At 43.5% G+C, this 15984-nt stretch overlaps 1 protein-coding gene across 1 annotated transcript in view; it reads right to left on the bottom strand.

Moving 5' to 3' along the window:
* JARID2 (jumonji and AT-rich interaction domain containing 2) overlaps positions 1–15984 on the bottom strand; it is a 585747-nt gene that overhangs the window by 214325 nt on the left and 355438 nt on the right.

The raw sequence follows: 15984 nt of genomic DNA, 5'->3' as shown, positions 1-15984 counted from the left end.
TTTTTCTCATAGTCTCCTTTCTGAATGTTAAATGCTATCACAGATTTCTTTAGTGTCCTCCTCCAGTTAAGTCAAATTTGATCATGTTGAGATAATTATTCAAAAGTCATTTAGATGGATAACAAGTGGTTATCTGGATATAATTTAAACTGATAAAAAATGGGGCATTTCAGGGGCATTCCTGGGAGGAGTTGAATTATCTGGTTAACTTAGCAAAATATCTGATATATCCAGCTAGGTTAGTTGGATAACTTTAGAGCTGCTGCCATGTGTGGCTGGATAATATGCTACTTAACCTGATATATTTAAAAGATATTCAGTTGAACAGCGATGTCAAAAAATTAAAAAAATCTAGGCCCTGGATTTTTATGACTCCAGAGACATGTGGCCACAATGGTACCAATTTGCCTGGTGATGGGCTGGTCTGAGTCAGTGGTAACAGATATAATATCAGTCGGTAATGGGCATCTTCCTATTACATATACAATCTTTGAAACCACTCTTGGTGGGCTTCTTGGTGCCGGACATTCTATGAAGAAATTTTTTCTTCTTTTTATATAGTACTTAAAAGTGCTGTTTTAGGGGCTGCCAAGGTAGCAAGGCAACAAAAATAGTATTGAAAAAATGATTAGCAAGTAAAATTGCTGATGCTGGGACAAAAAAAAAAAAAAAAAAGACTGAGGAACCTCATAAGGCAATGCTTGTGTGGGAATTCTTGCATATGCTCAGTAGAGCAAAAGCTTTATGAGCTTTGAAAGAAGGGCCCAATAGCGCCATCAGATGACATCACCCATATGTCATGGCTAATTCAGCTCTGCTTGTCAATGGCGAAAATTTATTACCGGCACTTAACCCACAGTTGAAGGCTGGGTACAGATTGACATTCATAAAGACAAATATCATAAAACTGAACAATCTACTTTCATTGAACAACATAGGGGTAAAAAAAAGTACACACTATACCACTAAACAAATTAGGAGCTGGAAACCACATATCCGCAGTACCACATGGAATTCAAGGCTCTCTTACAAAGCAGCTTTACACTGGATAGAAATTATTTAAGCTTACTCAGCAACAGCGATAGCCTTGGAGAAGAATGAAGACATAGAAACAAGCTTAGCTCATGATTGTCATCCTTACTGTTACCAAAACAGCTGGAGTCCTCTAGACAGCTTCTAGGCGAAGCAGGAGTATTTGCTTTACAGCTGCCAACTTGGCTCTAGCTTTGCTCTTTGCATTTAGTTCTGGCCAAACAGCTACATTTACTTCCATCCTGGAATAAATCAGTCTGTTTAGACTAAAATAGTGATGAAAAGTCTGTCAAACCTCCCCCTCCCCCAACCATGTTTTATTCCAGTGTATCACCATGCTGGAGATGACCGAAGGGGAAAAAAAAATTAGGACCTGGGATTTTAAACAGTTTCTATCTTAAGCCAATTTACAAATGAAAAATTATATCTTGGCCTTAAAAACTATGTAAAGTACTCTGCACTCTATTCCCATTAAACATGTGCTTGGGGGTGCCTGTACAGCACAGGTAGCCCCCCCAGGCTTCCAAATGAAATCATGATCCTCGCCTATTTCCTGCCTGTTGATGCAAGAGGAATGGGGGAAAGAGAAGGTATTGAAGATTCTATGCCTAGAGTTTTGAGAGATGTAAAGCCAGGCCTGGAAACGCTGTTGTCAGACTGCTTTAAAATAACAAAAACAAAGCAAAAACATCAAAATTACGTGCGCACAAACTTTTCAATCTGTATTATCAAATGCAAACTAATAAAGAAAGTGAATCTTCTACTCCTCATTTCATGAATGTCCAACACCTGATGCTTAGAACCTTCTGAAAAGATCCAAAAATGCATCTGCTGGCTCCAGTTTCTTATATTTAGAAGTCAACAAGCAAGTTTGTAGGCAGCGATTATTTTCTGCCAGGTCACACCAGATCATTGGCCTGGAACATTTTTGAACTTGCTTCCTTTTCTCTATTGCAACTGGAGTGGAAGATGGAGGCTGCTAATGGCCCCCAACCTCTTACCTTTCTTTTAGAAAGCTGCTACCGGGTGTGGGTGATTTTTTCACTGGACTACCCAGGAGAATACACATATTGCTAAGGACACGTGTGAAGTGAAGCACAACTCCTATATAGAAAAAATGTTTTCTATTCTAAAGTCCTGTCTCACAAACTGCATCTCCCAAGCTCAAAGAACATTAAACATGCAGTAGAAAAACACTAAAGAAAAAAAAGATTGTGAAAAGTTGCCTAAAGAGAAATAATGGTAGACAGATTTTAAACTGAATCTTTTATGGGTGGGATGGGGGAGTCAATTTTCCACTTGTTCTTTTGGGCTTCCATTTCAACAAGTATAGGAGTAGGACTTGGGATCTGATGCCATAAGTCTTCATTCACAACTATCTGAGGATTTTGTTCCTCTTCTATTTTAGAGGCTCTCCTAATTTACTTCTGTTCAGTCACTGTACTGATAGCTGGCGACCCTGCATCAGGACTTCTTTTGGAACCCTACAACCATAATCCAAAATCCAGGCCCCCAGGTGTCACCATCATGCACTGACTGAGACTTTTCAAATGTGTGCATGTGTACTTTTTAAAAAAATTATACTATCTTATTTGCCAAAGATTTCATGAATTATAAAGAGAATAAATCTTAAATAGAATATATAAGATGCAGGAGTTCTCTCTCATATATATATAGTCACGCACATAACCCCCTTTAAAAATTAATTCCATAATGTTTAATTTTAAGTGAAATGGGCATGCAGAAATGGAAAATGAACATTTAGAGCGTAATTTTTGTTGCATGGTTTTTTGGGGTTTTTTTGCTTGTGGCATAGCATTACTGGCAGTTTGATACCACAGCCAAATAAATTAACTTAATGCAAGTATGTCACATACTGTTGGACTAATTGCACTGCTCTGTATCTGTGCTACTTTATAAATGGGAAATATCATCATAGGGTGTATGGTAAGGATACAGTTGGCAGAATTTGTAAGATGTGTAACATTTTAAGAAAATACAAATGATCAGACAAAACGTGTGTGTTATTTTTAATGTATTTCAAATTAAAACAATTTTGCATCACAGAATAGCACAATCATTAAATAAACCATAGCAATAAGGAAAATAATAAAACAATCTAGTTCAAAAGTAGCATACCCTTCAGTGTTTGGGCTGATAATACACACTCAAGTTGACACACCCAGGTTGAGATGGCAATGAAGGGTAGGTATCTACACCTGTGACTTGTCTGAATGTAATTAGTTTCCGTGTAAAAACAGTCAATGAGTTTCTTAGCTCTTGAGAAACCCTTGTGCATTTCATCCAGGGCTGCACTGACTTTGGTAATTACTGAAGTATGGGAAAAGAAAAACAACTGTCAAAGGATCTGCGAGCAAACGTAGTTCCACTTAATAAATCGGGGAAAGGATATAACAAGATATCCAAAAATTTGAAAATACCAATTAGTACTGTTCAAACTCTGATCAAGAAGAAGCAAATTATGGGTTCTATTAATACCAAGCCATGGTCAGGTAAACCATGAAAGATTTCAGACAACTGCTGGGAAAACTTTTCAGGATGCAAAGAAAAACCCACAAACAACTTCTACTGAAACAAAATGGTGTGGGTATTTTAGCATGCATAAGGAGATACTTGAACAAAAATGGGCTGCATGGTAGAACTACCAGAAAAAAAGCCACTGGTGCACCAGTGCCACAAAACAGCCCGCTTACACTATGCCATTCAGCACCTAGAGAAGCCTCAAAACTTCTGGAACAAATTAATCTGGAGTGACGAGACCAAAATTGAATTTTATGGTCACAACCATAAATGCTATGTTTGGAGAGGTGTCAACAAGGTCTATGAAGAGAAGCACATCATCCCTACCGTGAAGCATGGAGGTGGATCTCTGCTCTTTTGGGGAGTGTGAGCTACAGTGGCACAGGGAATTTAGTCAAAATTGATGGCAGAATGAAAGTAGCATCTTATCAGAAAATATTGGAGGAGAATTTGTATTCATCAGCTAGGAAGCTGCACATGAGGCACACTTGGACTTTCCAACATGACAATGATCTGAAACATAAGGCCAAGTGGTTGCAGCAGAAGAAAGTAAAGGCTCTGGCCTGGCCATCACAGTCTCCTGACCTCAACATCATTGAGCCACTTTAGGGACAACTCAAACATGTAGCTCATGTTAGACAACCAACGAATTTACAGGATCTGGAGGCTTTTTGCCAAGAGGAATGGGCAGCTTTACCACCTGAGAAAATAAAGGGCCTCACAACTATCACAAAAGACTGCAAGCCGTCACTGATGCACAAGGGGGCAATACACGATAGTAAGAACTAAGAGTATGCAAACTTTGTTGCTAAGGTTTAACAATTGTGCTATTCTGTGATGAATAGTTTAATTTGAAACACTAGAAATAACACACGTTTTGTCTGATCACTCGTGCTTTCTTAAAATGCTACACATCTTAAAAATGTCAGGGGTATGTAAATTTATGAGCAAAATTGTATATTTATTTGTATCCTGCTCTACCACGCATTCTAGGCAAATAACAAAAATACACGCATATTAAGAGACCAAATGTTTTCAATAGCAGGCCCCAGGCTTGCGGAACTCTCTTCCAGAATCTTTACGTCTGATAACAGAAAGAAAGATTCAAACGTGAACTGAAAACATGGCTCTTTAAAAATGCATGGCTCTTTAAAAATGCATATGATTTAGCATAAATTACCAATATGCTGATAACCACACTGACAGAAAACAATGAACAATGTGTACTGAATGACGTATTGTGAAATGATAGAATTAGAATTTGTATTTACTGTCATGTTGATCTAGAAGATGTATGAATATGCACTAGAATATATATTTGCTACAATACTGAATGAATGTTGAGCCAGAATGCGAATGTTGACCAAGAAAATGAATACTGATTTTGTAAACTGTTGTGATCTTCCTTTGGACCAACAGTATATAAAACATCTAAATAAATAAATAAACAAACATATAGAAACTACTACAAAATAAACAAGGAGACAGAAATACATGGTATTTTAAAAATGAGCGGCACCTGCCACAAACTTTACAAAACACGAATAAATCTCTGTGCATCCACTTACATGCAAATTTTGTACAGTTTTGAAAGTTGGGCTTCCTACATGTTTATTGTAAAGTTGATTTTTTTTTTTAAACAAAATAGAAAGGGAAGGGTTTCAACTGTAATTTTTTTAACCAACTTAAATACTTCCATGCTGTGCTCCTCTCTCTTCATTTCTCTTACTTGTCAATAACTGATACAATAACTTGTGCGTTAAAAGCCTGTGCACTGAAATTCAGCGCACAGTTAAAAAAAAAAAAAAAAAAACAACCCACAAAAAATTAACCCGTGCAGTTTAAACTTGCAATGCATTAAGCTATTTCTATGCTAATGCATAAGGAGTGAAAATGTGCATACACAGAGTTAAAACGTGTGGTCAGGGCAGGAGGAGAGGGGCTGAACTGGAGAGAGTGTATAATCTTTTGGTGCGATTCTAATTTAGACACATACCTTTTGTTGTGCCCCTAATTTAGAAGCATCTCTCTCTTGTTGTACATCTAACTTAGGAGCATAACTTTTGTTGTACTCCTAGAGAGCTATCTGGCCAAGATTAGACTTAAAAAAATAAAGGCAGTGTTGAGCCTCTGCCGCTTGTCCTCCTGCGCATGGGGGGGGAAATCCCAGCAGCGGATCCAGCATTAGAAACTTTACTTACTCCACACCTCTGACCAGGAGTAAAGTTTCTAGCGTTAAGAAAATGTGCGCTCATTTCTCTCCCTGTGCCCTCTGCACAGGGAGAGAAAGCTGAGTTAGTAGCAGAATGATGTTGGATACGTTCCGCAGGAACTAATATATATCTTTACGCGAATTTGCAACAGTGTGACATGTGACAGCAGCCCAGCAGGCATTTTTTCAAATCCTGCCGAATGAATTGCCCCTGAGGCAGCTCTACGAGCGAAACTCGGCCAGAGTCGGGCACATAATAAAGGGCTTCGTGTGATCATCCGATTCCTATTGTTTTCGCTCAATAAGGTTGGCCACCAAAATATCAAACAAGGCTCTAACCCTAACATAAGAACATCAGAGCTGCCATATTGGATCAGAACAAAGGTCCATCAAGCCCAGCATCCTGTTTCCAACAGTGGCTAATCCAGGTCACAAGAACCTGGCAGGATCACAAAAGGTTGTTAGATTCCATGCTGCTTATCTAAGCAGTGGATTTCCTCAACTCCACCTTACAAATATTTAATGGATTTTTCCCTCCTAGAATTTGTCCAAACCTTTTTTGAACACAGCTACACTAATAGCTGTCACCGCATCCTCTGCAAATGAATTATACAGCTTAATTATGCGTTGAGTAAAGCAGAGTTGCTTATCTGTAACAGGTGTTCTCCAAAGATAGCAGGATATTAGTCCTCATACATGGGTGACAACATTGGATGGAGTCTGGCAATGAAGTTTGATCTCAAAGATTCTGGAACTTTCAAACATGCCCTACTGAGCATGTGCAGCTGTAGTCATCATCACCCTGCCCTCTAGACAGAGTCCTTCAAGTCCATGATATAGCCAATACATGTAGAAACCAACTCCCAGGGGAGGTGGGTGGGTTTCGTGAAGACCAATATCCTGCCATCCTTGGAGAACACCTGTTACATGTAAGCAACTCTGTTTTCTCCGAGGACAATCAGGATGGTAATCCTCATACATGAGTGAACAGGACAAAGCGGGAAACCGAACCATACTGAAAGTACCACCTCTCTCTCTTTTGCCTGGAGGCAGCTGACTCACAAAGGGGTCTAGACAGGAAAAAAAATAGGTTTCCACAAAGAGAAAACCAAAGAAGCAACAGACAAAACCCCCATGCGTAGCAGTGGTGCCTAAGGTAGAGGAGTGATGCGAGTGCCAGCAAGAAACATACTACGCATCACAGAAAACATTAGAAACAGGGTTTCAGATCAGGAAACCCTGACGACATTAGGTCTAGAACCTTCTGGATACAGGAAAAAGTCTAGAGATATAAACAAGAGAAGGTATCTTGGATGAAGACTGCATAGTTTCATTGTTGTTACATGGCAACTGGGGCTCCGAGAGCTCCTCTGAAAGAAACTGCGGTCCACTGGCATCCAAAGGACAGAATGCATCTGCAGAAGTGTGCCCACATTTGGCTGATAGGCACAATGCGCAGAAAAACCCAAGCAATGCTTGAAAGAATAATCAGCAACAACGGCAGAGTCTGCGACAGACCCTACGAGCCAAAGCAACAGACATAGCTGACCATGCAGGACAGCATCAAGAGGGGATAAGAGGCAATCTCTGACTAGTATTGCTAGTTCAAACCCCCTGAGCAAGGAGATAAATTAGGCCTGAAGCTCACCCACACTACACCCTGACAAGGGCAGGGCTATCCATCCTGTCTACTGGATACTTCAGGTAACAGGAACGCACGTTTGGCAACCTAGTGAAGTGAGAAACGCTAAAGGCAGTACTAGCCAGAACTTAGTGAAAAAATAGGGAAAAGTGATGAATCTTTCCCTGCAGGTATACACTAAGGTATATCATGAATGCCCTAGCTTTTCCTCTGCTCCCTTCTACATTCCAACTGGAAGGAGGGTAGGAGCAAAGAACACAAGGAGGCAGAGCGCTGGACTGCAGGGTCTATAGGTTCGCTAGGTTCTATATCTCAGCCCCAAGAGAAAAACTCACTGCCGATTGCAGTATGGAGTTACCCACAGAGATAGAGCCCTCAGCCTGCTTGGAACAGCTGAAACTGAGAGCTAATACCCCAGGGAAGAAATCCAGAAACACTCCACCAAGAAACAGGAAGCTGGTGTGCTGCAAGTGCAGACCCCTGTCAAACAGGAATTCTTCACCATTCTGGAAACCCTAAGGGTACCAGGTCAGGGTCAATGTGATCTCAGAACAGACTGCCACGAACCTGGCTTAGGTATTAATACTTCAGCCATCATTACATATACTTCTCCCAAGGAAGCACGTGATCCAGTAAATGAAACAATCATTGCATGAACCAGGACTCCCCTGTCCACAGACAGAGTTATCCCTAAAATAGGAAAGTACAGCTTGCAAGCCACTGAAACCAAATAGCAGCACCTCTGTTGCGAGGTCCCTCATCCTCCAACTCGTTCAGCCATAGATATGGCGATAGATTGAAAAGGCATATTTGCCAATTTGATGGACTAGAACCCTTCTCACCGAGGAAAGAATGACTGGTAATAGTGGTCATTAAAAAAAAAAAAAGCCTACTGGATAGGAGAAACCCCTAATCTTCACCCGGGAGCTACTCTGGAATGGTTCCCTCGTGAAATAGAAATGCTGTGCCTTAGGACGACCTAATGAGAACGCTACCGTTCGACCGGCTCTCAGAACCCACAAGAAAAAGAGAGTGACCACCGGTCAGAAGCAGTGACATCCCTTCTCTGGAAAACAGAGAATGAGGGACACCCTTTGTAGGGGTGGATACTGGGCATCCAGAGGAGAACCCATAAGGGCTGCCCTGGAACCCAATCTAATTTCTCTTTGTTGCAAGAACTGCATTCCTGGTCGAACCCTTAGGTAAGCCGACACCAGGAGGGTAGTGTTGGGAGTCTTCGCCTTCCTCAGAAGAGGAATATGTCTTGCATCCTCTCCTGGATCAAAAATTCCCTTTGTGGGAAGCCCCTGGGGCTCCGTTCCTTGGAAGTTATCGCTGAACTGGAGCCTCGACTCTTTGAATCGGTGCCTCTACTTGTAGGCCAGGACCAGTGTACAGCAGCAGTGGTCATTGGACTGTTTTTGCTGAGGTCTCTCCGTTGATTACCGTGGTGGCCTACCACATCTGAGGGTAGTGGCCAGGGGCAGATAGGTCACTTCTGAACCTCAGTGATTGCAACTCCTGATCCTGAAAAACCTTTCAACTCTCCAGTTGAGAGTTAAGTTACATCGCTCGCACAGACATCCCCTGCGACAGAGCCCAGGACCAGATCTGTTCCACCTCCTGACAGCGGAGGAACAACTCCGTGCCTCCTTACTTGTTGATATACCACATTGCGACTTGATTGTCCGAATCAGGACTGCTTTGTGGGACAACAGTCTTGGAATGCCCAGAGAGCATAACGAATCGCACGAAGCTCCAAGAAGTTTATCTGGCAAAAAGCTTCCTAAGCGGCCCTGTGAGTGGAGGCCATCCACATGGGCTCCTCAGCCCTGAGGAGAGGCATCGGTGGAAGAACCATTTGAGGTAGGGCAACTTGGAAGGGAATCCCCTGCTCTAGATTAGAGAGATTCTCCCACCAGGACAGAGAAATCTTCAGAGGTTGTGTGATAGAGACACGGGCTGAGGTCCTGGGATGCCTGCTGCCATGGGACAAATGTCCATTGCACTCTGTGCATGTAAAGGCAGGCTAATGGGGTAACATGGACCTAGGCTAACATGTGGCCCAGCAAGCGAAGCAGAAGGTGGGCATTTACATTCTGACTGCTGTGCACCAAGGGTGCCAACGAAGATAACACAAGGGCCTGATCGCAGGTCAAGATCGCCTTTGTCTGAGCTGTGTCCAGCCCGGCTCCTGTGAAGTCCAGCTGGGAGTTGGGCAGAGTTGGGATTTCGGGTAGTTTATGACAATACTCAGAGATTGCAGCACCTGCATCGTTAGGGCCAAAGTATCTGGCATCCCTGCACGGGAGTCGCTTTTGACCAACCAGTCGTCCAGGTACGGGAAGATGTGCATCGCATAGCGCCCGAGATACGCTGCTACCACTGCCAGGCACTTGGAGGCCAAACCAAAAGGCAGCACCCTATACTGGTAGTGAGCCTTACCCACCACAAAGTGAAGATACTTTATGTGTTTGGGGAAGATGGCAATGTGGGCATAGGCATTCTTGAGATCAAGGGAGCAGAGCCAGTCTCCTCTATTGAGGAGCGGAATCAGAGTGCCCAGAGAAACCATCTTGAACTTTTCTCTTCTGACGAATTTGTTCAACGCCCTGAGGTCAAGAATGGGACGCAAGCCCCCAGACCTCTTTGGTATGAGGAAGTATCTCAAATAGAATCCTTGGCCCTGCTGACGATGAGAGATGGGCTCTACCGCTCCCGCTGTGAGAAGGGCGGATAACTGCTGGGCAGAGGAACCCCATAATGGGCATGGGGGAAGAGTCCTCTGGGATCTTCTTGAAATTTAGTCGATAACCCTGGCGAACTATGGCAAGGACCCAATGGTCCGAAGTGATGGTCGACCAATGGTTGGCAAAGTAGAGAAGTCTACCTCACACTGGGGGATCTAGCATCAAGGGTAAGACTCGTTGATCCATGCTCCCTTGGCTCCAGTCAAAAGCCCATAGCTGGGGTCTGTTCAGGGGCCGGCTGGGGTCTAGGTGCTCGCTGTTGACGGAGGCTTGCCCTCTGGAGCTAGCATGGGGCATGCGAGTCCAAGAGGTGGGGGGTGGGGAGGGGCTAATATTTCCGCTGTCGATAAAAGGACTTCCTGGAGCTTGGTCTGGAAGATTTTCTGACAGAGGATGGAGGATCTGAAGCACTAGCAGAGAGTTGTTGAAGGGTTTTCATGGTGATCCTTCGACTGAGCTACCGCATCTCTGACCTTATCCCCGAAAAGGTTTTCACCTGTACATGGGAGGTCAGCCAACTTCTCTTGCACCTCTGGGCGGAGGTAAGAAGCATGGAGCCAGGACATCCTATGGGCACTGATGCTCATGGCGGACTCCCTGGCTGCTGTTTCAAAGACATTGCAGGTGGATCTCACCTCTTGTTTCCTGGCCTCGAGACCCTGCTGTACAACAGCGGAGAACGATTCCTGCTGCTGCAGCTGTTCTCCCAGATCCTGGATCTGTTCCCACAGGTTTCGGTTGTACTGGGTCATGTACAACTGGTAGGAAGCGATACGGGCGATGAGCATAGCACCCTGAAAAAAAATAAACAAAACCCCCAAAACTTTCCTACCCAAAGCATCCAGCTCCCCATCCTCCCACCCTAGAGGGGCAGAAGCCTGGGTGCAGGAGCATTTGGCTTTTTTGAAAGCGGACTCCATGACCACAGACTGGTGAGGGAGATGACGCTTCTCAAAACCTAAGGCCTGCTATACCAGGTAGGTGGCATCTGCCTTCCTATTCACTGGAGTAATGGATATCATGTGTTCCCACATCTGAAGGAGAAAATCCTTAAAGATGTCATTAATGGGAACAGCCACTATCTCCTTAGGAGCATTGACAAATTAGAGTACCTCCAACATCTTATGTCGTGTATCCTCCTCCATGAGAAGCTGGAAGGGGGTAGCATCAGCCATGGTCCTGACAAACTCCGCAAAGGAGATGTCCTCCAGAGGAGACAGACGCCTTTCATCTGGTGGCGAAAACTCCGACAGGGGGATGTCAGATCTTAGAGGAAGACTCTGAAGAATCACACCCCCCCCCCCTCCCCACAGAACGTAAGGACTTTCTTCCTTACTGAGACGGTTGCGGGACCTGCGCGGGCGAGGCCTGTGTAAATCCCAGGCCCTGGGTCTTGAAGGCACCGAGGGAATCAACTGTCCCTGTGGCAACGGAGGCCCAAGGGTCCCTGCAAGGGATCAGGGAACTGAGACCTGGGGACCAGGATGCCGGACACGTCTTCTTCCTCGGAGGACCTGATGATGGGGATCCTGAGGGGGCATCGGTGGCCACTGGGGAACCGAAGGTTAAAACAGCCGGTGGTGGGGGCGGTTCAACGCTCCATATGGCTCGGAGCACCGCACTCTGCAGTCCAACTCCTCCTGAAAGTCCTGTGAGGACAGGACTGAGGGAGGGGACGAGGGTCACCGGAGCCTCCTCGGATCCCCAAAAGGGCAAGTTGCCCAGCACAGATATCAGTGTGGAAAGCCTGGGAGTCCCAGGTCTATCGGAGGATGGGGGCCTCTGTACCAGGGGGGTTGCTTCGATGGCAGTACAACAGCCACTGATACCACACTGGAACCAGAGCCATGTGCCAATGGCGACCGGTGTCAATGCTTGTGGGATCTCCAACGGTGCTCGGCCCAGTCTTTCCCTGGCTCCAAAGAGGTCAAGGATCCTTACATTCTTGAAAGCAGTGAGACCATGGAGGGCCGGTCACCATTTCCTTGGTCTCTGGATGTTGCTGCTGGGGGTGTGGAGAGGGGTAGCATATCAAGCAGTTTCCCCCAACCCCCAGGTGTCAATGACTCTGATGCGGGCATGGATGGAGCAGATTTTTTGGAACCAAAAGGTTTCTCCATTTTATCGAGCTGACCATGACAGTCCTTGGAGGTCATCTGATCACATAGCTGACACTCTCAGACGTCGTGCACATGTCCCCAGGCAGAGGATGCAAACCTCATGTGGATCCGGGATGAATATGGTCCGCGGGCACAGATGAAAGCCAGACGCCATGAAAAATAACCGGCATGCGGTCAATGACCAGGGGGCCACCAAGAGGTGGGATGCCGGGAGTCTACCGCAAAGAAGGGAGAAACATTTTTACCTACCGAGCCAAGGAGATACACTGATCGGCGAAGGGGGATCAAACGATGGAACAGGAGAAAAATCACTTTTTGAAAACACGAAAGAAGATGAAGCGAAGCTCCAAGAATCCTGAGGCAACTGCACTGCGGAAAAAGAGAGACTGAAGGGGGACCTCATGTGGATTCAGGGATAGTGGTATGCTAGGCAAAAGTTTTCCGTGCCGGACTCCATCAGTCGTCACCCATCTGTGAAGACTACCATTTGTCCTAGGAGAAAAACTATATCACAATGACAGAGAGGAGCACCTTGGTGGCGGGATGGCACTTTATGTCCAGGATGGCATAGAGTCCAACAGGATAAAGATCCTGCATGAGGCTAAATGCACAATTGAATCTTTATGGGTAGAAATCCCTTGTGTGTTAGGGAAGAGTATAGTGATGGGAGTATACTACCGTCCACCTGGCCAAAATGATGAGACGGACAGTGCAATGCTAACAGAAATTAGAGAAGCTAACCAAACTGGTAGTGCACTGATAATGGGAGATTTCAATTACCCCAATATTGACTAGGTAAGTGAAACAGGGCATGCTAGAGAGAAAGTTCCTGGACGAAATAAATGACAGTTTTATGGAGCAAATGATTCAGGAACCAATGTGAGAGGGATCAATTTTAGATCTAATTCTCATTGGAGCACAGGATTTGGTGAGAGAGGTAATGGTGGTGGGACCACTTGGCAACAGTAATCATAATAAGATCAAATTTGAATTAATGACTGGAAGGGGGACTGTAAGTAAATCCATGGCTCTAGCTCTAAACTTTCAAAAGAGAAACTGATAAAATGAGAAAACTAGTTAGGAAAAAACTGAAAGGTGCATCTACAAAGGTAAAAAGTATGCAACAGGCATGGACATTGTTAAAAAATACCATCCTAGAAGCACAGTCCAGATATATTCCATGCATTAAGAAAGGTGGAAGGAAGGCAAAATGATTACCGGTTGAAAGGTGAGGTGAAAGAGGCTATTATAGCCAAAAGATCTTCATTCAAAAATTGGAAGAAGGATCCATCAGAAGAAAATAGGATTAAGCATAAGCACTGTCAAGTTAAATGTAAGACATTGATAAGACAGGCTAAGAGAGAATTTGATAAGATGGCCATAAAAGCAAAAACTCACAATAAAAACGTTTTAAAGTCTGCAAGGGAGTCGGTTGGACCTTTGGATTACCAAGGTGTTAAAGGGGCACTTAGAGAAGATAAGACCATTGCGGAAAGATTAAATGATTTCTTTGCTTCGGTGTTTACTGGAGAGATACCCATTCCGGAGAAGGTTTTCATAGGTGATGATTCAAATCAACTGAACCAAATCATGGTGAACCTGGAAGATGTGGTATGTCTGATTGATCAACTGAAGAATAGTAAATCACCTGGACCGGATGGTATACACCCCAGGGTTCTGAAAGAACTAAAAATTGAAATTTCAGACCTATTTAAATTAATTTGTAACTTATTAAAATTATCCAATGTACTTGAAGATTGGAAGATGGCCAATGTAACCCCTATATTTAAAAAGCGATCCAGGGGTGATCCAGGAAACTATAGACTAGTGAGCCTGACTTCAGTGCCGGGAAAAATCATGGAAACTGTTATAAAGAATAAAATCACCAAACATTTAGATAGACATGGTTTGATGGGACACAGCCAACATGGATTTACCCAAGGGAAGTCTTGCCTTAGAAATCTCTTACATTTTTTTGAAAGGGTAAGTAAACATGTGAACAAAGGTGAACCAGTAGATGTGGTGTATTTGGATTTTCAGAAGGCGTTCAACAAAGTCCCACATGAGAGGCTTCTAAGAAAACAAACATCATGGGATAGGAGGCAATGTCCTTTTGTGGATTGCAAGCTGGCTAAAAGACAAGAAACAGAGTAGGATTAAATTTTCACAGCAGAAAAGGATAAACAGTAGAGTACCTCATGGACCTGCACTTGGACCAGTGCTTTTTAATATATTTATAAATGATCTGGAAAGGAATACGATGAGAGAGTTAATCAGATTTGCAGATGATACAAAATTATTCAGAGTAGTTAAATCACAAGCGGATTGTGATAAATTGCAGGAGGACCTTGTAAGATGAAGGTTCCAAATGGCAGATGAAATTTAACGTGGACAAGTGCAAAGCGATGCATATAGGGAAAAATAACTCTTGCTGTAATTACACAATGTTAGGTTCTATCTTAGGAGTTACCACCCGGGAAAGAGATCTAGCTGTCATAGTGGATAAAACATTGAAATAGTCTGCATAGTATGCTGTGGCAATCAAAAAAGCAAACAGAATGTTAGGAATTATTAGGAAGGGAATGGCATATAAAATGGAGGATGTCATAATTCCTCTGTATCACTTCATGGTGAGACTGCACCTTGAATACTGTATGCAATTCTGATCACCGCATCTCAAAAAGGATATAGCTGCACTGGAGAAAGTCAGAGAAGGGCGACCAAAATGACAAGGGGCATGAAACTGCTGCCCTATGAGGAAAGGCTAAAGAAGTTAGGGCTATTCACAGTTTGGAAAAGAGACAACTAAGGGGACATATGATAGAAATCTACAAAAGCAAAAGAAAATAAAACTACCGCAAGGGAAAGAAAAATAGCTGCAGTTCTAGAAAAAAAAAATCACTTACAAAAACTGGGAGGAGAGAGCAAAGCTGAATACTGTTACACACGGATCCTGCGATCTCACAACTCTGCAGAAAAAAAAAAAAAGACTGAGGGACTCTGCCTAGAGGGCAGGGTGATGACTACAGCTGCACATGCTCAGTAGGGCATTTTGAAAGACCTAGAATCTTTGAGATCAAAGTTCTGGACCGGGGCTCCATTCGATGATGTCACTCATGTGGAAGACTACCATCCTGCTTGTCCTCAAAGAAATAAATATTTTCTCTCATTAGTTTTAAGCGTATCACTTAGTAACTTCATTCTGTGTCCCCTAGTCTTGTACTTTTCGAAAGAGTAAACAATCAACGTTTACTTGCTCCACTCCACTCATTTTATAGATCTCAATCATATCTCTGTCTTCTCAAAGTTGAAGAGACCTAACCTTTTTATCTTTTCTTCATAGGGGAATCGTTCCATCCCTTTTATCATTTTGGTTGCTCTTCTCTGTACTTTTTCTATTTCTGCTATATTTTTTTTTGAGATGTGGTGATCAGAACTGCACCCAATACTCAAAGTGAGGTTGTACCATGGAGCGAGATACAGAGGCAGTATGATATTCTCCATTTTATTTTATTTTCCTTTCCTAATAATCCCTAGCATTCTACTTGCTTTCTTGGCTGCTGCTGCTGCACACTGAGCAGAAGATTTCAACGTATCATCAATAATGATGCCCATATCCTTTTCCTGAATGGCGACTCCTAATGTGGAACCTTGCATTGTATAGCCATAATTTGGATTATTCTCCCC

This window comes from Rhinatrema bivittatum, chromosome 2, assembly GCF_901001135.1.
Source record: "Rhinatrema bivittatum chromosome 2, aRhiBiv1.1, whole genome shotgun sequence".
Lineage (NCBI taxonomy): Eukaryota > Metazoa > Chordata > Amphibia > Gymnophiona > Rhinatrematidae > Rhinatrema > Rhinatrema bivittatum.
This window is presented reverse-complemented; position numbering and strand designations above follow the sequence as displayed.